This window comes from Solanum dulcamara, chromosome 11 (assembly GCF_947179165.1).
Source record: "Solanum dulcamara chromosome 11, daSolDulc1.2, whole genome shotgun sequence".
In the NCBI taxonomy this organism is placed as follows: Eukaryota; Viridiplantae; Streptophyta; class Magnoliopsida; order Solanales; family Solanaceae; genus Solanum; species Solanum dulcamara.
The window spans coordinates 11,605,241-11,627,651 of record NC_077247.1 but is presented as its reverse complement, the minus strand read 5'-3'; positions in this window follow the sequence as shown (position 1 = coordinate 11,627,651).

The following is a 22,411-nucleotide window of genomic DNA, read 5'->3' as shown; positions in this document are numbered from 1 at the left end:
GGCTGACACGTGTCACCTCCAAGGCATACCATATATACATGTTAAAATGACTCTTAGTCATTCACTTATCCAGAATTTCAGACAAAAACGTGAACAAAAGGGAGAAAAAAACAACCTAAGGCTAAGAGAGAGTGTTATGGCGGCAACATGGAAAACAAAGGTAAGCTTCCACTTTTGCTCCATAAATTAAGTATATACAGTGTTGCTTAAACATGTGGAGGTGTATATATGTGTCTTAGGATGCCTACAGAACCATGGTTTCAATTTTACACTTGGAACAAACAAGAAAAATTTGAAGGAAAACTTAGAAAGCCAAAAAGAGAGGGTTACGGGTTTGGTCTCCAAAAGGTGAGCCTATGAGTTTTGTTCCGTGAATTAATTATTTGAGGTGTTACAAGGTTATATAATAGTGTTTGACAACCAAAACATTCAATTTGGGGAAGCAAGGAAGTCATACAAACAGTCCTCCTAATTTCAGCACGTCTAGAGAAGTTCCGAGGTGCGACTTGACAATTTTGGCCAATTTCGGGTAAGGTAAGGTTTCTTCTTTTAAGTTAGACTTTATGGAGTTGTTATAAAGGGTGTTACACGCCCTATTGGTGGCTGGAAATATGAAAATGGCTTAGAAATACTTGGTGTTCAGAATAAACTAATTTGTAGTCGTTATAGTTGAATTGTTGTCGAAACAAAGTGTTGTTCTTGTGAGGTGCTGCTGCAGGGGTGTGGCTTGTGGTTGAAGGGACTAAACATGTTCTAAATGAGGTGGGGGAGATGCTGGTTTCATCCACACGACCCCCTCTTTGCACGGTTAAAGATTTGACAAAAATGGAAACTAGAAACTTCATTTTGATATCGTATTTTGGATAGGTCGTTTGGAGTATATATTATATATTGTTGGTCTGAGTTGCTGCAGGTTATTGTTTTTGGTTGGATGTAGGTCTTCGGGACCTAATTGGAAATTTGGATAGGGCACATTATAGGGGAGGTGCTGCCCAATTTTCGTTAACGCCTTAACAAACTAAAGGACTAGTCGAGGAAACGACTAAGGAAATAGATTCCATTAACATTAAGGCATAATCCAAGATGCTGGAAAGTTAAGAGTAGTTGATATTCGTATTACTTTCATATTGAATAGGTTCAGAAGACGACGAGACGAGCAGGATAAAGGGTAACTCCCAAAAGGTATGTAAAGCTTTCTCTTGGCATGTTTTGGTATAAGTTCGTACAACTATCTTTCTTTCCTTTTGGCAAGTTTTAGCCTTAAGTGAAGTGTGTGTGGAATGTGGGGATAATTCCATTCCCAAAACTCCAAGTATGCCTCATAACCCATATCCACTTCTTAGTATTGGAATTTCTGCAAGAATTGAGTATTGCCTAGTAAGGCTTCTATGTGTTAAACACTAGTATGTGGAAAGTTATCTCTCATTTCCTTTGATACGTATTTGGTACGAAAGTGAGATTATGATGCCATAATGATTCACCGAGCCCCATGATGGGCCGGGTATGAAATATGTGTATGCAGATCCCATAAAGGAAAGTACAGACCATATATAGTTTATTCTCTTTCTTTCTTCTTCTGGCATGTCTTAGTTGTAGGTTAAACATGATATGAGTTCCGGGGTAACTCCATTCTTAGCATCTCTTATTTACGTCTGAATATCGAACTTTTATAATAATCGAACTATTTCCCTGGAAACTTTTATATGTTAAAAAGGTAACAAATGTACAGGCTCCAAGTCTTACAGACTATATGTTAACAAATGTTTCTGGTTCCATAAACGATTTGGCTTTACATTAGTACATGTCTAGGAGCCCCGAGATTATAATTGAGACAACCCATAATGGCATTTAGAGGACACTCGAGATGACTACACCGTTACTCGGGTTCTCAAATAAAAGCTTAACTTTCTTATTCTGTCGAGTCTCTGATAACGATTTAAATTGCATATAGTTACTCACTACTCTACTCGTGTATACCGTAACACTTCTTTCCTTGAGTCCCGGGCCAGGATATGTTCTCGTGCACAGTTCACTGCATTATTCACTGAGTCCCTCAATAGAGGGCCAGGATACGTGTATAAATATATGATGATGTGTTGTAATAAGGTGGTGATGGCACTGGGGCCATGATGGTTTTACAGAGATGATTTTACAGAGATGATTCGTCGGACCCCCAAAAGGGCCGGCTATATGATATGACTCGAACATGCATGTTTTTGTAATTCATAAAGTACAGGTACAGGTTTCTAAATTGATATCTTATCCCCTGATTCTCTATCTCAGATATGTTTCCAGTTGTATTATACTATGTTTTACATACTCAGTACACATATCGTACTGACCCCCTTTCTCGGGGGGCTGCGTTCATGCCTGCAGGTACAAATACAGATTTTGGGAGTCCGTCAGCTTAGGATTCCATGCAGCTCAGCTGGAAGAGGCTCCATTGTATCGGAGCCTAGTTTTTGATACTGTCCACGAATGTATAGAAATTGTTTTATCCATTCAGGGGTACGGCGGGGGCCCTGTCCCGCCATATGTTGTCATTTATATGTTTAGAGGTCTGCAGACATGTATATGTGGGTTTTGTATGTCAGTTTGATTAAGCTGGGTCTACATGATATATGATATATGTTATTATGTTACTGAAGCCTTGTCGGCTTGCGTGCCCTGTCATATTGTGATATAAATGAAAAGGGCTACAGTTATGAAAATGTTATCGCCCAGTGGGGCTCTATTACATGATATTGTCTTATTTATGATTCAATGTGACCTCAGCTAATAAATATATGTACGGGGGGTCCAGGTCGGACCCCAGTCGCGACCTACGGGGTTGGGTCGTGACAGGGTATAACAATCTTCATGAACTATCATTTGAGGATCAAAATGATCATCATCTCGAGTATCCTCTAAATGTCATTAGGGGCCATATCAAATGGAGTCTCAGGAATCATTGACTTGTATCAAGATAATGCTACACAACTTATGCAATCAGAGACATTTATCATCTCAGAGTCTTTAGAAATAGGAGCTTACATACTTAGTCACTACTCAACATATAGAAGGCTCGAAGGTAGTAGTTCAACTACTTTAGGACTTCCAGCATTCAGGAGTGAACATGAGTCATGAGTTATATCCGAAACTTATGAATGGAACTCCCTCCAAACTCATATCATATATAAATTCCCTTACATTTAAGACCTTTCAAAAGAAAGGAGAGATAGGCTTTATGTATACTACCGTTCATCATATAGAAGCCTTAAAAGGCAATAACTCAACTATTATAGGAGTTCTAATACCAAGAAGTGGGTAAGAATTACGAGTCATGCCTAGAGTTTTATGCATGGAATTATCCCCACATTTCATACACAAACCACTTATGGCTAAGACATGCCAAGAGAAAAGAAGGATAGCTTCACATACTCATCACTTCCTAACGTATGGAAGGCTTGAGAAGCCCTAGTTTAATTATTGTAAGAGTGCTTTCATCAAGAAGAAAATAAGGGCTTTGAATTAGCTTGGCATTTATGAGTAAATTTACCCTCAAGCTCATATCTTTTATTACTTAACTTGAAGACATGCCAAAAGAAATGAAGAGATAAGCTTTACATACCTTTTATCGAGTAATCGTAACCACTCTTGCTTCGTCGCCTTCTGAACCTATTTAACATGAAGGTAATACTAACATTAATAACCTTCAACTTTCCAGCTCCTCAAACTATAACCAAGAATCCATAGGAATCATTTCCTTATTTGCCTTTCTCAAGTAGTTTATTAATCGGTTAAGAAGTTGATGGATATCGGGCAGCACTTCCCCTATAACTTGCCCTATCCGAACTTCCAATTACATACTTAATTACTAAATCCAACCAACAACAACAATCATCATCTCATATACAAGTAAACTACTTCAACATTCTGCCACACAAACTCCAAAAAACTCGCTTAAAACTACGATACCAAAATAGGGTTTTTAATCTCTATTTCGTAAAATCTTTTACCATACTAAATGGAGGGTAGTGTGGCTGAAACCAAAAGCACCCACACTCTTTTTGACCCATTTTAAATACCTGCAACACACCATAAAACTATCACCAAAGACAATGCCACAATCACAACAACACTATACAACCTTACCAATTTTAACTCGGCTAGAACGACTTCAATTTCGTTCGCTTACAACGTCCAACATACTTATACATTTTACCTACTGCCAACTTCATTTAACACATGTAATACATTCCATAACAACATTATTTACTCCACTTTGAAAGGGAAGACCTTACTTGTCCAAAACTTGCCAAAACTAGCCTCGGAAGTTCCCTTAACGTGCTGAAACTTAGCAGACTGTTTATATCACTTCTTTGCTGCCTCAAAATAAAAATTTACATTATTAACACCTTTCTTTCATCATAGTATATCGTAGATAATTAATTCATGGAACAAAATCAGAGAACTCACCTTATTTTCCTCCAAGCCGTGGCTGCCTTTCTTTTTCTCTAACGTTTTTTCCTCTCTTTTTTTTGGCTAAGTGCAGATGAAGAATGAGTTATATTTTAGCTTATAACACATATATACACCTCCTTAGGAGGTGACATGTGGAAGCCCCTAGGAGTGACATGTGGCAGCCCCTAGGGCGCTACCTTAATCATGCGCCCACTCCTTTGCTGCCACGTGGCAGTGTGGGACCCACCTTAAGTAGGTTTGTCACCTACTTGGTCCAAGTACGTGCATTTTGAGGAATTTTACACAAATGCTTAAAATACATGCACATTCTTAAGTTTTAAAGCATTAAAAGTACCGTAATGGTACATCACTCCACTAGACCCAAAGTCTGCAACCACTCTCGGCAAGTAAGTTGAAACTCATGGGCATCCTCACCCACAACCTAAAAAACCTCAGCGGTGATAGTCTAAGGAACACCCTGAGTATATTCTTCTCCTGAAGCACCATGATGCCTTCCAAATTGAAAAGCTAAGCGGCAGGTGTCGGTGGTTGCTAAACAACTGGTGCCTCTTGCGCAGGACGGTTCTATGGCACTAGAGCATCTATAGTTGGGGCCTGCTGCATACCTCCAATAGCAGCTAGTATTTGAGTATGCATGGCCTGAAGTTCAGGAGCTATAGCTAGCGCAGGCGGTGACTGGGCTGGTCCCAACACCACTGGCTGATGATGTACTAGAGCTACTGGTGGCTTTACCTCCTACTTCGGAGTATGCTCCCTGTCCCGTGCTAGATTTGTACCCTTGTACGACCTTGGGGTCGGCCTCTACCTCTAGCATGCCATGCGAACCATCTTGTAAAATAGGGGAACAAGTTATATTTTCAAAAATCGATAAGACACACAAGGCACAATAGCGATATAAAATAGACACATTCCTAAAGACATTATGTAGATTCCTGAAGATAAGTCACGGATATCTCCGTGCCAATCTATAGGACTCTACTAGACGTTAGCTCTGTACAAATGAGATTGGTAAACCAGGGGATCTGATACCAACTTGACATGATCCAATTTCTCTGGTTATGATAGCGCCTATTATAACCCTCCAGTAGGCAAATCAACCTATATCCCAGAATTGTGAGTAATGGTATGTCAGGTAGAAGACCAATAATACAACTAAAAACCATAATGAAATAACAAGAACATAACTAAACGATGAAATCTAAACAAAATATATAAAAATAAAAAGAACCCTCTCATACTTTGGAACTCACATGTACATAGCTACTGCCAAAATGAGTACAAGTCCCGAAAGTAGACCACATGAACAATGTTGTCCTAAAAAGCAAAAGACAAGCAAACTATATGTATAGAGGGTGATAGGTAACTCCAGAATGCTATGTGCTCACCCTCACCTCTGATCAAGACAACAGTTGGCTCAAATCAATAATGATATCTTGTACTCTGACCTGTATCATGAAAACAGATGAAGAGTGTAGTATTAGTTCTAAAATAACAGATACCCAATAGGCATCATAGGCCGACTGAGCAAGGTAAGTAAAAGTAAACTGAAATGCGAGAAAGTAATCATAATCAAAAATAGGGCAAAAAGTAAATGTAGGTATGTACACGAGCGTACTCAACACACAAAGAGATAAAACTAGCTAAATACATTGGGCTCCTATAAAACCGATGGGTATGCTCGTGCACAAATTTAATGGTAACAACCTAAACGAACCCACATAAGCCCGATAGAAGCAAAGATAGTTGAAGTAAAAAGAGCACATCTAATTAAGTTCCAACAATGCCACCAACTTTCCGGACTTGAACCGATCCATCCTGGAAGCTTGAAAACTTAACCCAAAGCTGAGAGTATAAAATGACTTGAACCGATGATTCATCAGAGGATTAGAGACCCAAACAGAGATATGAAAGAAAACACAGAATTGAACTGGTGATAGGTAATCGATGATTTGAGCCACGTATATGTTAGACCATGAAATTAAACTAGGTAACAATAGCTAAGGAGTCAAACCAAAGTGAATAAAGAGGAACGGACTTGAATCGAAGCTGTATAAAGGCAATAGGCTCGAACCACAGCTAAGTGAGTAGCAACAGACTTGAACCAAGGGTATATAAAGGCGGTGGGATCGAGGCTACAATAATAAGGCATGGGCTTAAACCACGCCTGGTAGAGTGAAATGGGGACTTGAACCATGGATAAATATGAGTCGATCTAAATTTAGGATCATCAGACAACTGATCAGCATGGGGAGTACCCCCAAGTCGAGCGTCATCAATAAATCACTCCAGCCTGAACCACATCCAACCAGAATCATCGAAAATACTTCCAGAATAAAAAATGAAGCGATAAGGACCGATAGGAGAATAGGGCATTATGGAGATAAGGTTTCAAAGACATGTTACTGCCTAGCTAAACCTCAGAGTATGAGACTCAAGTATACTATATCTATCTAAAGGGAGTTAAGTTGTCCGAAATGACATCAAAAAAGTTCTAAGATCCAACGACACCAAAATTGCGCAAGTCTAAGGCAACACTAGTGTAAGCCTAGGCTAAGGACAAACATGCTTCCAAAGACATAAACCAAAGGCACAGGACACACCCTAAGGTATGGATGATCAACAAAAGCAGGACACATGCTTTAACAGTCTGAAAATTCTTCAAAAATAATGCCTAGGACATGAATTCTAGAAATTTAGCTTGATTGACGCCCAAACCTCTCCAAGCCCACACAATTCAGTATACAAATGCCTAAATGTGCTCAATCTAAATAGGGAAAATTGTAGTCTACCTGTATGCCGACCGCGCATATTCTAACTCACACAATTTGAGCTTTCCCTTTTTGGCGTCTTAGGAACACTGCCACACTGTCAAAAATAGAATCACAACGTCGTTATGGTCGTTTAGGAGCTAATTTTAAAACTTTTGGAAATAGACCAATTTCGGGGTCTAAAATTGGAAAAGTGGGACCCGTGATCGGAATTCCATAATTGACCCTAAAAACTAGTCCAAAATATCACTCTAAGTTCAAATATTAAATTGAAGAATAGTCTGGGTTGGAAAACAACACGAATTGATCATGCAACTAAATTTCCATAATCTAAGCTAAAGGGAGCAACTATGGAAACATCTATAACCAGTAATTATCCAAAGCAAAAACCCCACGACCCAAACCAATCATACTACGATGTTCCTTGCGGAAAACTCACAATTTACCCTCAAGAATCACAAAAAACAGAGATAAAATAGCCAAGATACAATCTCCCAAAATTCATTACAATCTCCCAAAGCTCCTAAATAAGTTTTGAGCTAACCAATGGATTCCCCACGCAATTTTGTTTAATTTAGACCTTTGGATCACCAAATTTGTTTGAGAATTGGAGGACAAATTGAAGTTTGAAAGTTGTGAATGTGGGAGAGTTCAAGATTTTGATCTTCGCAAACATGGAGGGCAATTTCCTGGAACTCCGCGAATGCGGCCAGAGGTTCGTGATCGCGAAGAACAACTTTTCCTGTACCAGATATCAGCTTAAATGTTTATTTTCACCAAGTTCAAATATTCTGAAAGGGTGCTAGGAATTCATTCAAAATCCCATGCGTGCAAACAAGATATGCTACCCCACCTCATTCAATATTTTGGACTCAATGGCACAGTCAAAAATGTCCATACAAGGTCGTTACGACCTAAAGTGGGTCCCACACCTAAGTGTCATTTTGAATCAAATTCCACAACGGGCCTCGGGATTAGACTAGAAGCCTCGGGAAGCAAATGAAGGGTAATTATAGACCAAACTCAACATTCCAGAGCTAACTATGCTGTCAGAATTTTTATCTGAGCACGCTTTCCAAGAATATTGACCAAAGTCAACCAGCTTCATAATTTGAGAGATTATAACTTAAGTTTTGATGGATCGCTATTTTCTTGAGATAATTTATGTGTTCATGTTCTAACTCTTATGTTGTTTGTTGCATTTTTGGTAATTTCATGAATTACTTGGGATTGTTTACTTCCTCATCTAAAGTTCATAGCTTTAATTTTAATATTTATTTCCTGGTTTTTCTTATCATAGTGATTCAAAGTCTTAAATTCATAGCATGATAGTTGTGCAAAAGAATTGAAAACTTTGATTTTAATTTCGTTGGTGGAAGAATAGCTTGACTATAGGTTGTTATTTTAATTTTCATTGTCTCTTAGAATATTTTGCCGATACAACGTCCGATAATTGCTAACCTAATATTGAACCAATCGATATCTTATCTATTGGCTGGCAAATTATTACTTAAAAGCCAATAAATCAAACAGTTGAATGTTGTTATCTGCACATCTTCATAATAAGGAGCCCTAATGCAAATACATTAAATTTTAAAAGGTCTATAGTTTGGAATTAATTAGAGATCTATAACTATATTTTGCTTCTATTTTGCTTAATTACGATTCATAGCTACATGTTAGAAAAAGAAGAGATGCAAGCCAGATTGAAAGAGGTCGGTGAGATTTGAGAGAGAGAAAGGAGAGAGGATGAATACATGTTGTATTCGTCCTATCACTAATAAAACTATTGTATCAATGAATATAATTGTATCAAGTGTATAAATGAAAATAATTTGTAGTAATGAATACAATTTGTAGAATACAAATTGGCATTAATGAATGCAATTTGTATCAACGAATACAATTGACAGAATACAAATTATCATAATACAATTGATACAAAATACAACTGATAAAAAATACAAATTATCAGAGTAAAATTCTCTCACCTATAATTGACAGAATACAATTAATATAACACAATTGATACACCTTCTTTTTACATACTGGAACTTTGTTTACGATGGAGAGAGAGAGAGAGGGGAGAAAGGCAAGCGAGAGAAGGCAGAGTAGGAAGAGTGAGGAGAGAAATTTTTTGTATAAGACTCTAACTATAGCTATGAATTGTAATTCTTAAATTATAGTTGTACATAATAAATACGTATCACATATTTTTCATATTATGTAGCTTTCCCTATAGGTGTATTTTGGTATGAAGGAAATATTTTCTGGAAAAATGTCTTTCTAATTATCCCAAGGTTGGTTGAAAAGTTATTAGTTTACAACGAATATAATCATGTTTTACTTACAGAAAAAATTGCCAAATATCTTAGAAAGTATACACTGACTATACAATATAGCTTCCAAAAGTCATAAAAAGTATAGACTGACTATACAATATAGTTTATCTATACATGAGCTATACACTGGCTATACATTATGATATACTCAAAAAGTTGAATATAATTTAACTAGACATAAAATATACACTAACTATACATGAAGTATACAGTGACTTTTCAATCTCAATCAACTCAAAAATCACCTCTAAACAATTCCCAAAATTTAAATATGAAATCCTCACTATCTTTTGATTTTTCGATGTATAATTCGCTTCAAATTATTCATGTTTTTCGTACATCGAATTTGAAGAAAATAAAGACTTCGAAGTAGAATGAATAAGATGAAGAAGGAGGAGGAGAAAGGAAGGAGGAAAAGAGGCCATTATGAGCATAATCGAAAGGAAAAGAAATTATTAATAGCATAATCGAAAGGTGAAGAAGATGAAGTAAAAGAAGGAGGAAGAGGAGGAAGAAGGAAAAATAAGGAAAAGAAGCCATTATGTCCAAATCAGAAGATGAAGGAGGAGGAAGGAAAAAAGGAGGAAAAGAAACCTTTGGTGGCAAAATCGAAAATAAGAGAAAGAATATACTCGGCCAATTTTGATAATTTTTAAAATTAGACCAATTATTTGGTGAAGCAATGGAACGAATGGCCTCTTTGCATAATTTTCTCTTATCTAAAAGAGCTAAGTTTGCTTAAAATAAACAACAAATCATTTTCAAAACTGTCAATCTTTAATAAATACGAAGTATATAACAGTAGAAACAGTAAGATATCATGTGTAAATAATAAAAGATATTGAATTTATGCTTCATTCTCATATTTGAAGTTGAATTTTAAGAAAAAAAATACTTTTTAAAATATTAATTATCTTTTAAATATCAAAATAAAATAAAGTAAGACAAAACTATTGGGCCCGTGCAGGGCCTTAGTTTGTCTAACTTGTGCTGTGCTTTACTATTTATCTATCCAATGCAGTCATTGATAATGCCATTGGTGCCTACTATATTGATACCATTTTGTGTCAACAATCAAAACAATTGAAAGCGAGATTAAGGTACTTTTCACATCTATTTATTTTCTTATATTGCCATTACATAAAATTAAAAAAAAAATAAAAAGATGTGAGACAACAACTTAATCTCGCCTTCAATTCTTTTAACTTTGTTGATACAAAATGATATCAATATAGCAGGTACCAATAGCATTATCAATGATTGCATTTGATAAATAAATATTAAAGCACAACACTAGTTAGAAAAATTAGCAACCTACAATTTTTATATCTAAACAACAAAACCTATACTAGAAAACTTACCAAAAACACACAAGCCTTGGCACTTTAGATGAACTTAGATTTATTTCTTGATATGTGAGTATATATGTATAATTTTCTGGATGATTAATTAGAAAATTTAGAAACCTTTTGTCAATTCAACATAAAATATTAGAAATCAATCTAGCTAAATTTTTGATGAACCTCTACTTGTTCACTCAATGTAGTAATTATTCTAAATCAATGGACTTATCATATAATTATGTATTCAAGAAATGAGTTCTAAAAAAAGTAAAGTATACAATAGCGGATAAAAAATGGCTAGTTATTTTTTGTTTTCCCTTCCAAGGCCATTTTTCTTTATGTTGTTATTCCGACCCAATTTCTCGAGTCAGATGACACCTACTATATCCCACTAATAGGTAAGCTAGCCCGTATCTCAAAACTACAAGTAATGGGATTAAGGGTAGAAACTAAATAAAAATAATCAATTTACAGAAATTAAAAAAATTCAAGGAGGAACCAAACCAAAACATTTATACACAATAAAATATCCCTCTTAGAACCTGGAAGTCACATCTACAGACCTACTATAAAATGATACAAGTCTCAAAAGTAGACCACAAAAATAAAGTCTTTTCTCAAAAAGTAAAAGACTAGTCAACTATGTACAAAAGGGGACAGGTAAAGTCCAGAACAATTGTTGCAAGCTCGATCTCAATGCTGGTAGATGGTGCTCGAACCTGCATCACGAATATGGATGCAAAGTGTAGTATGAGCAGTGTTTTAAAAGGCGGAGGAGTGAGGCGAGGCATTTGACTTAGTATGGGATGAGGCGTAAGCCTCGAGACGTCGGGCGTATGCCCTATGAATTTTTAAATTTTTAATTTATAATATGATATAGTAATATAATAACACAAAATTATAATAATACATAAATATTTTGAAATAATTACAAATATGATTAAGTAAACTGATAGAAAATAAAACGTCTAACATGACTATATAAGTATAAATAATCTAACATCTTAACTTTCTTATAATAAAAGAATCATTACTTATCAAAATATTTTTTATCATACTACACAATTTCCCACCTTAAAGGAAAATAATCAATAAAACTTACTAATATTACAATAAAAACACCACTCCATCGTGAATTAAAAAAAATCTTTCAAGCGGCTACATAAAATATGATAATTTTGAGATATATGACAAAATCATGAAGATCAATGGTAAGTGAAAAAGTAAAATTTTGCTACATATTTTTTTTAAAAATATTACGTAATATATAATCACCTTCACAGTGTTACCAAATAGTAAAGATGTGATACTACAATGTATTATTTAAGTTACTCTCAATCTTCTTATCTCTATAGATTAAAAATTATTAAGTATCATTCATTTATTCAAAAATTATGAGGGTCAATAATGTTAACAAAAGATTTAACACATAATTTGTGTAAGATCTATAAGGTGAACCCCGAACATTGGGCATTGGGCTTGTTTAAGGCATAAAATCGGGTTCTTAGGGCATAAGTCTTACAACACTAAGTCGTACACTTCAGTCTTGGGGCATTTTGCTAGAGCCCCGCCCAAGGGCGAGCCCCAAGGCTAGTCCCAATAGAGTCTTTTCAAACACCGAGTATGAGTAACAAATAACAGGTAGTCAGTAGGAATCATCGCCCTACAGAGAAAGAATAGTAAAAGTAATATGAAATGCTAGAATCAAAAACAACAAAGGTCAAACGGGCAACAAAACTAACAGGAATGCACATGAGTTTACTAAGAGCAGCAAAGGAAGAAAGTAAAGCTAACTAAAACCAACTGAGCCCCCGTAAGCCCAGAGGGTACACTCATGTGCAAAATTTAAGTAAAACTAGGGTAGACCCCTATAAACCCAATAGGTTCACAGAATGGTTAGGAACCACAAAAAGAATATGAAGGTACTTCCAAAATTACCACAATCTTTTACGAACTAGAACTAAGTCAGCCGAGTGCCAGGGACTTCAACCACAATTGTCGCGACCCAAAAATCAAGGTCATGATGGCACATATCCCAAGCCAACCTGATGTGTAAGACAAAAAGTAAAATCACATATGAGACTCCCAAAGGGGAGTCAGTCCACAAATGGAAGGTAAGAAAATAAATAAGAAATATCCCAAAACCTGGTGTCATAGATATAAAAAGCATCTAATACAATGTCTGAAATAGTACATAGAACTCAGTCTCTTATTAAAAGTAAAGACTACAAATAAAGATAGAACTGGTAGTGGTCCGAATGCACTGGATCTCACTCTATAGCAATTTAAGCCTTTAAAAACTCAAAACTTCAACATTTCACAATTTTTCAATAAAATTCCAAAACTAAGTTCATAAATGGATCAAACATGACTTTGAGAAACTATCAGAAAGGGTAAAATGATAATTTTCCAAAGTTTTCCAAAAATGATCTTCGAGGTCATTACAATGACAGAATATTAGCTAAGGACTCTAAATAAGATGGAGGGTATACCAAGGACTCTAACTGAGGCGAAAGATATGCCAAGGACTCTAATCAAGGAGAAAGATATGCCAAAGACTATAACCAAGGAAAAATATACACCAAGGAATCTAACCAAGGCAAAACATAAGATAAGGACTCTAACCAACAAAAAAGATAAGCCGAGAATTCTAACCAAGGCTGAGAGTTGAGGAAAAGACTTCAATTGTAACATGGTGGAGTGATCAGGGGCTTAAATTGAGAATAGAGACGAGTTGACTAGATTTAGGATTAGCAGCCAAACTAGCATCAAGGTGAAAACCTCACTGAGTACCATCAATAAATCACTCCAAGTGCGAACTAAATAGAACCTGAATCAATAAGCGGCCTCTAAAAAGAACCAAGTAAATAGGAGCCGACATAAGGAGGGAATTATGGATAAAAGGTTTTGAACATTGGATTACTACCTAGATAAGGCACAGACTATTAAACTCAAGTCTACTATATCAATATACAGGAAGCCAAGCCATATGAAGAAACATCAGAGAGAGTATAAGGCCTATCATCTCCGAACTTGTCATGACCCAAAACTGGGTGTGATGGCACCTGTCCTATCCCACCAGGATAAGTCAACCTAAACCAATCAAAAATGGAAAATAAATCAAAAAGATTAAATGACTTAAATAGAATAGAAAATAACATAAAGAGGAAGCCTTAGTCAACTACAATCCCCCAAAGACTGGTTGTCATGTACAAGCCGCTAAATACAGAGTTGGAAATGAAATAAATATAAGTCTCAATATCTTTGTCACTAGAATAGAACAAAGAATAGTAAAAGAGATACGGGAGATTGCCGACTCAAGTAGCTACCTCTCGGACCTCCTTCAAAGCCTCAAATAAATGAGAAGATAAATCAAAATCATGGTTCAGGCTCAAATCCTAAACAAGTGTAGCTAGCAAGGGCTGATTACCAAACTATAGGTTCTCCGCAAGTAAACTAACAAAACTAGATAAATCTAATCGTTACAAAAAAACTCCTTTCTATCTCAACCTACCACCAAACTACAACCTGCATAGAAATTCAGCCCAATCTAGCTTACACCGTTCATATACAATAATAAATCAACAATAGCTCATCAACATCATCGAATATATAATATAATGTTAAATATCTCAATCACAGATAACATAAAGGGTAAGTACACTGATGTATCATGTATGTACGATATTTTTTATGCTTAAAATGATCAATTAGTATGCGTTACAAGCATGTTTTTGTAGATATAATATGGGTTTTTATTTGTTTTTTCATAAAAACTAAGTCGCGCACATGGTTTGATGATTCTGTGGATTTGAGTACTATTTTACTGAATATTGAGGAGTACAAGACTCACCACAGACTGTAGTTCCTTGCACGGGTCATGGTGGTGGGTGTAGAGATGATGAGAGAAGGAAACTGTGCTAGAATGGATAAGTGCAACTCCACGGAACGTACCACGGACCATAGTGCCTTGCACAGGCCATGGTGGGTTTCGTACTACAGATCTTGTGAAGGGGTTGATGGTACAAATTTTGGCCAAGTGTAACTCCACGGAACCCATTACGGTCCGTGAAGTCCACTATAGATCGTGTTGGATGATCATGAAGGCTGAGGGCAGATTATGGGAGAATTGGCAAAGTCTATCAGCAAGGAAGTCATTACGGACCAGATTCAACACCATGGGCCAGAAGGATTTCCCGTGAATAACTGAAGAGCTACACAGTATGGAAGCCCAAGTTAAAAACTACGGGAAAAATACGACAGATCGTGAACTCCAGTACGGTCCATAGTGGTCGATCATTAAATGTGCCGACTTTAGTTTTCCTAGTTGGTTTAGGATTTGGTTTTATATTTCTATAAATACCCGAATTTATTTTATTTTTAGGGTTCAACATTTTAATTAGTTTTTGAGTACTTTGTGAACATTGTGAAGCTACATTTTGTTACTTTTGGAGATTGATTCTAGGAATATCATTTTGATATTCACCTTTATTTGTGATCCGTGTGATTGATTCAAGATTGAATTCTTCATCTGCGTATGTATCAATTCATGAATTTTTCACATATTCTTATTCTTTTACTTACAAGTATGAATATCTAAACCCACAACCAAGGTTGTGGAAACCATGATGACTTAACAAGATTAGGCAGAAGTAGATTTGATATTCGTGATTTATTTTGCATGTATTATGATTTCTTTATTTAAAAGTCTTTCTTAGTGAGTGGATGCATTAATAACTTGCCTATATTCGTTGCTTGCCTGAGAGGGAGGTAGTGATTAGGACAAGACTTCAAAATAGAAATTCAAAGAGTCTGACTTTGAAAGAAAGGATAAACTTCATCTAAGTTACTTGAGACCATCCAGAGTGAGGGTTAATAAAATATACATTCTGATACCAGGAGTAGATGAATGAGATAAGTCTAAGGATCGGGAGGTAAATTAGATGTTTCCTAACTCGCTAGATTTTGCATATAATATATTAAACGATATCATGAATATAATTGCCTATTAAGTTACAAGTCATGGGGATCACAATCCTAGTCTAGTCTTCATATTTTTCCCAACCTAAATCTTATTTACCTTTCTTTGTGTTGTTACTTCTTCTAAACTAAAACCAAAACCCCCACTTTGACTTTATGCAAGTTTAATTTTAGGAAGTAGTAATTGCAACTGAATAGTGATAGCTAATAGAACTTTTTTCAACTTATTCCATGTGGGTTCTACCCCGATTCTTAGTTGGGTAAAATATACTACTAATGGTCATCTATATCTCTTTCGATAGGTGTAATTAAGGGTTATTAAAATGGCATCATTTTTGGGGAAGAATTTCAGGAGAGATAGGAGCTTGAGATGCAATAGCTTGAGGCTGCTAAGGCTGGTACATCATGCAGTGTTGTTGCATTTTTTGACACTACAACTAAGACTGTGAGTGAAGTGCCTCCTAGAGCCTTTACTCATGCTAGAGGCGATGACCCTTTGGGGGATCCTACATCATTGAGTGCACTGGCCTACGCCGGTATCATTACACCACCACTGATCGATGCCTAAGGTGTCGCAAGTATGATCACTCTCCTTGTACTTATTATTGAGTCTTTTGACATACAATTAACGATAATGCACACTCTTTTGATAGGGAGTGGGACATCCCTAATGCTTGGAGTTTTTGTTGCCATGTTTCTTTTATATCAAGCATATATCTAGTAGAACTAGCATGCTTAGGATTGTTGTCATGTAAATATAAAAGTCTTTAGATGGATACAATACCTTGTGAAAGAAAGGATTTGAATTGAACTAAAATGACTCCCAACTAAATATTTTGTGAAACACTATGTGATTGATTTGGTTTTTGAAAATGACTTATTAGGATCTGTATAATACATGATACATATTAACTTGTCAATCAAATGCTAGCTAGGCCATGACTGGGTTGATTATTGCTTAATAGTATAACTTATGTGTCATATGCATTTGAGCTTAATACTTAGTTCCAACAATGCACCTGTAAGCTAGAACTTGCTTGGTTTGTCTTACTAAAATGATTGAATAGCCTTATTAGAACATGATCATAGGCTATTGTTGATAATGAGTCATTTAGCCTAAATTGAACTAACAAAATGAAATTTTACCCTTTGAACAAAGAATTAGAGCCTTAATGAACCTTTTCTTTGAATAACCGAAATTCACCTTCCTTTGCAGTCAAAGAATCCAAATTTTTGCCATGGTCCCTCCAAGGACATTGTGGACCTTAACTCAGGCTAAAAGCCTAAGTTTAGGGTGGTTACCATAAGGAAAGTAGAAAAGTTAGGGTATAAAAGGAATGGTGGAGTGAGAGGAAAAGAAAATCATGGGTTGTGTCTGTAAATGAAAAAGAAAATGCTATGCAAAAATGAGTCCTAAAGAAAAACAAAAAGAATGAAATAGAGTGAACAAAAGCAGAAACCACACCCAAAAAGGAAGAATGAGGAAATAAGGGAACAACAAGAGTTTGGAAGGTTGAAAACAAGTAAGCTAAGCCAAAGTAACGTTTGGAGGGGAAATGTAGCATCCCCTTTGGGAGGATGCCACTTACGAAGCAAAATATAGTTTTTTTTATAATCTCAAATAGTCAACACATTTAGAAAACTTTCATTTGAAATTCTATTTCCAATTCAACATCATTTCGGGTCCATCAAATACACAAAACTCAAACGAGTAATTATTACAAAACTATTATCTTCCTTTGTGCATAATGACAAGTCAAAGTATAAACCCAGTACATGACATGATTTGAGTTAAAAGCACATTCCAAAAATAGCAAAATTAGTCACCCAGTTTAAGTTACAAGCATATGGTTTTGTTTTCACAAGCCTTCAAAATTTCATACATAAATGCCACATGTATCCTATACAAGTGCCCAAAATATTTATAAAATTAGATGCATATGCAGATGTGATCTTCACAAGGGCTCCAAAAGTCTACTCCAAATGCCCATTTTCACATCTCGTCCTGCACCTTACCTATGATACAAAATAACTATCGCTAAGCATAAAGCTTAGTTGTTTATAAACTTTGAGCTTGGAGCCATAAAATTCTTCAATTTCCTTGTTCATTGAAGGTGGTTCAATAAGGTAAAATTAAGCCCAAGTGAACAAGTATATCAAAGTATCGAATACAAACCTTGAAGAATTTCAAAATCAATATCAATATTTGAAGGCTCAAGTATCAAGAAACCTATAATTCAATTCGAAAGAGTTGTCAAATAATCAATTTTGCCCAATAGGTACGTCATGCCTTCACACTAAGCACAATCAATATCAAGATGGACTGAAGCTCCGAAATCAAGAAGGGTCGTCACCCAATATCAAGAGAATCAAGAACCATGTTGAAAGTGGATTTCTACTCGTACTCGATAATGGACGAAACCCCATCATCAAAATGAAATGTAAATCCAAAGTCAAGATGGGCAAGATCATAATAGAAAGGCATGCCAATATCGATGATAAGTCACCGTAACAAGAAGGACAAAGTCCCAACAAGAATACAAAATGATCAAGCAATTCGTACAAGTGGGCGGTTTAGCGAAAGTTTTACAATATTTGAGATAACAGTCATACCATAATACAAGACAAGGAGTAAGGAAATAACCCATCAAAATACTTCAAATTTTAGAAAAATAAAATATTCCAAGTTCAAGTTTATACACAAACCTTGGCGTTTTAGCACATAACAAGTTCGACCATAACTCGAGGAGTTCAATTCATCTATGCCACAGACCAACCAAAGTCCACTTCGTCAAATAATTCCCCTTAGCTTGTATAAGCGCATATACACCTTAAATACACAATCAAATATCTACTTAAGTTTAAGAGTCTCATAATATCGAAACTAAATATGAAATCAATAAAAATTAGCCCAAACTATCAAGGGGTAAATGGGGAAAACAGGCTTTGTGGCCTCAATGAAAATATATGTGTGTCTTAGGGTCGCATACAATTTCGAATCACCCCTACAGCAATTATGTACAAAAAGATATGCCCAAAATATCAACAGCAGACCATGTACGATTTCCAAAACAAAATCTGGGCAGCACCTCCCCTATACTTCATCACCCTTTTTTGAGCAAATAAAAGCAAAACTGGGTTTTAGAGCCTAAATGATAGTTATAGACCTATGAAATATCTTTCCAAAACATCTTGAATCACTTGAAATAAAGTTTTACACAAGGATTTATACTAATATTACTAATAGCAGTGCCATCCAAAAATGGGTTTGCAAACCAAGGTTTATTCCCCCACTTTCGAAAACAACAATGTATCAAAAACATCAACAACAATATCATTAAATTCAACTCGAAAGGGAAAACCTTACCTTTCCAAAACTCGACCTCAAAAGCTCCTTAATCGCGGCTAAAAAATGGTGGCTTCTCGTTACCCTTACTTGCTGCTCCAATCAGTTTATTTATATTATTAAACACCTCCATTTGATCGAATAACACCTTAGATAATTAATTCACAGAATAAAATCGGAGGGCTTACCTTTTTTCCTTGTTGCTGTCGTAGGTACTCTCTCTTATTCTCTAAGTTTTCTCTCAAACTCTAAGTGAAATTTTCCTGAAGAATGACTTCTTAGTCATCTTAACATACATATATATGCTTCGTTAAAGTCTGACATGTGGCAACCCTTAGGGGTACCATGTGTCCAGCCCCTAGGGCACCACCTCATCCATGCGCCCAACCTAAAGTTGCCATGTGGCAGCATGTGGTCCACCCCAAATAGGTGCATCACCTACTTGTTTCAAGTAGTTGCATCACCTACTTGTTTCAAGTAGGTGTTACCCCTCCTTTTCCTGCTTTCGTGGGTTCAAAATCTTGTCTCACTTTAAGAACCTATGTAATTCTTGCTACTTAAGCTCGACGTGTACTCAAGTAGCTTAATTATTGAAGACATCCTAGTCAATAGCTTACGCAAGTAGGTTAATTACCATGACTCATTACTTGGCCTCCAACTCCTTCCAAATCCCTCTAGACCTATTTTCAACCATCACTACTCACGTAGAACTTCATAGATAATGTGGATCACTTGGCAATATTTTAGAAAAACCATAAAAAGAAAATTGGGGTGTTACAGGCAAAGTACTCACTTTTATCCTAAATATATCCTACCCTAAGCCTGAGCCTACATTACAAGCCTAAAAATTCCTATTGTGATCCCAACTAGGTTATTCGAGAGTTGAAGTATTGAAAATAAGGGCAATCCTTTGGTCTTTACTTTTGCATTATTTGAATTTCTTTTGAGAGTGCGAGAGTTTTGTTCCAGTCTCTGTTTATTCTCTATACATTGTGAGAGAGACTTTTTTATATTGAGGACACTATGATTATATTGTTGAGTTTCTATATTGTTTAGTACACTGTGAGTTGCATTTGATTGGTTAACTCTGAGTAGTGCTATGTTGTAAATTGAGTTTTATGAGTTAGTTGGACTGCCAGTGTATTACATAGTTGGGAATGAGTCATGATTAATGAGATAGGCTACAATATATCTATACTACAGTCCTTTGTATTTGTGCATCATGTAGTTTTGTTTTGTGTCATTGCTTGAGGACAAACAGTGGTTCTAAGTTGAGGGTGTTGATGTGTCACGTATTTACGACATTTTCAATGCTCAAAATAGTTAATTAGTGTGCGTTTCAAGCATATTTCTGTAGATATGATGTTGGTTTTTTGTTTGGTTATGTAGTAAAACTAAGTTGCACACAAGTTTTGATGATTATGTGGGTCTGGGTACTATTCTTTTGAGTATTAAGGAGTACGAGCCTCACCACAAACCATAGTTCCTTGCATGAACTGTAGTTGTGGGCGTAGAGATGATGAGAGAAGGCAGTTGTGCTGGAGGGGCTAAGTACAACTCCACAGAATGTAGTGCCTTGCATAGGTCATGGTGGGTGTCATACTGATGATCTTATGAAGGGGTTGATGATACAAATTTTGGCCAAGTGTAACTCCAAGGAACCCATCATAGGCCATGGATTTCATTACGAATCATGCTGGATGATCGTGAAGGCTGAGGGCAGATATAAGAGAATTGGCAATGTCTATCAACACGAAGGTCATTAAGGACCGTATTCATCACCAAAGGTTGTGAAGATTGCCCTGAAGAAGTGAAGAGCTTCACAATGTTGAAGCCCAAATTAAATACTACGGGAGAAGGACCACAAACCATGAACTCCAGTACGGTCTGTAGTAGTCGATCGTGAAACATGCCAACTTCATTTTTCCTAGTTGGTTTAGGATTTGGTTTTGTATTTCTATAAATACCCAAATTTATTTTATATTTAGGGTTCAACATTTTTACTAGTTTTTGAGTACTTTATGAACATTGTGAAGTAACATTTAGTTACTTCTGGAGATTGATTCTGGGAATATGATTTCGTTTTTCACCCTTGTGATTCGTGTGATTGATTCAAGATCGACTTCTTCATCTGTATATGTATTAATTCATGGATTCTTCAAAAATTCTTGTTCTTTTACTTACAAGTATGAGTAGCTAAACCCATAACTAGGGTTGTATGAACCATGACGACGTAACTAGAATAGACAAAAATAGGATTAATATTCGTGATTTGTTTTGCATGTATTGTGATTTCTTAATTTAAAAGTCTTTCTTAGTGAGTGCACACATTAAGAACTTGCCCGTATTAGTTGTTTTCCTGGCAGGGAGGTAGTGATTAGGAAAAGACTTCACAACAGAAATTCGGAGAGTCTGGCTTTGAAAGAAGGGATAAACTTCGTCTAAGTTACTTGAGATCGGGAGGAGATAGTACTCTGGTATCCTGGGAGGGGGTTAGTAAAATATATATTTTGAGACCGGAAGGAGATGAATGAGATACTCCTAAGAAGAACTGGGAGGTGAATTAGATGTTACCTAACTCGCTAGATTTTGCATGTAATACATTAAACGATATCATGAATACGATTACCCTATTAACTTACAAGTCATGGGAACACAATCCTAGTCTAGTATTCATATTGTTCCCAACCTAAATCTTATTTACCTATCTTTACATTGTCACATGTTCTAAACTAAAACCAAAACCCCTACTTTTACTTTATGCAAGTTTATTTTTAGGAAGTAGTAATTACAACTGTATAGTGATAGCTACTAGAACTTATTTCAACCTATTCGCTGTGGGTTCGACCCTGACTCTTGGTTGGGTAAAAATACTTCTAACGATCGTATATATCTCTTTCGATATATGTAATTGAGCGTTATCATAAACACATTCACAACAACTAATAAGATGTGATAAAATGCAAATGGAATGATGATGTCATGTAACATGATGCATGTGTGCCCTAATGATACACATCTGGCGTGAAACAGACTCGAACCCATGAGTGCTACACATGGTCCATTTATCTACTGGAATTATTTTCCTTCGACATCGAATATCAATCACCGAAACTAATTGTCATGACCTGATTTCTCAGGTTATTATGGCACCTACCATAATCCCCA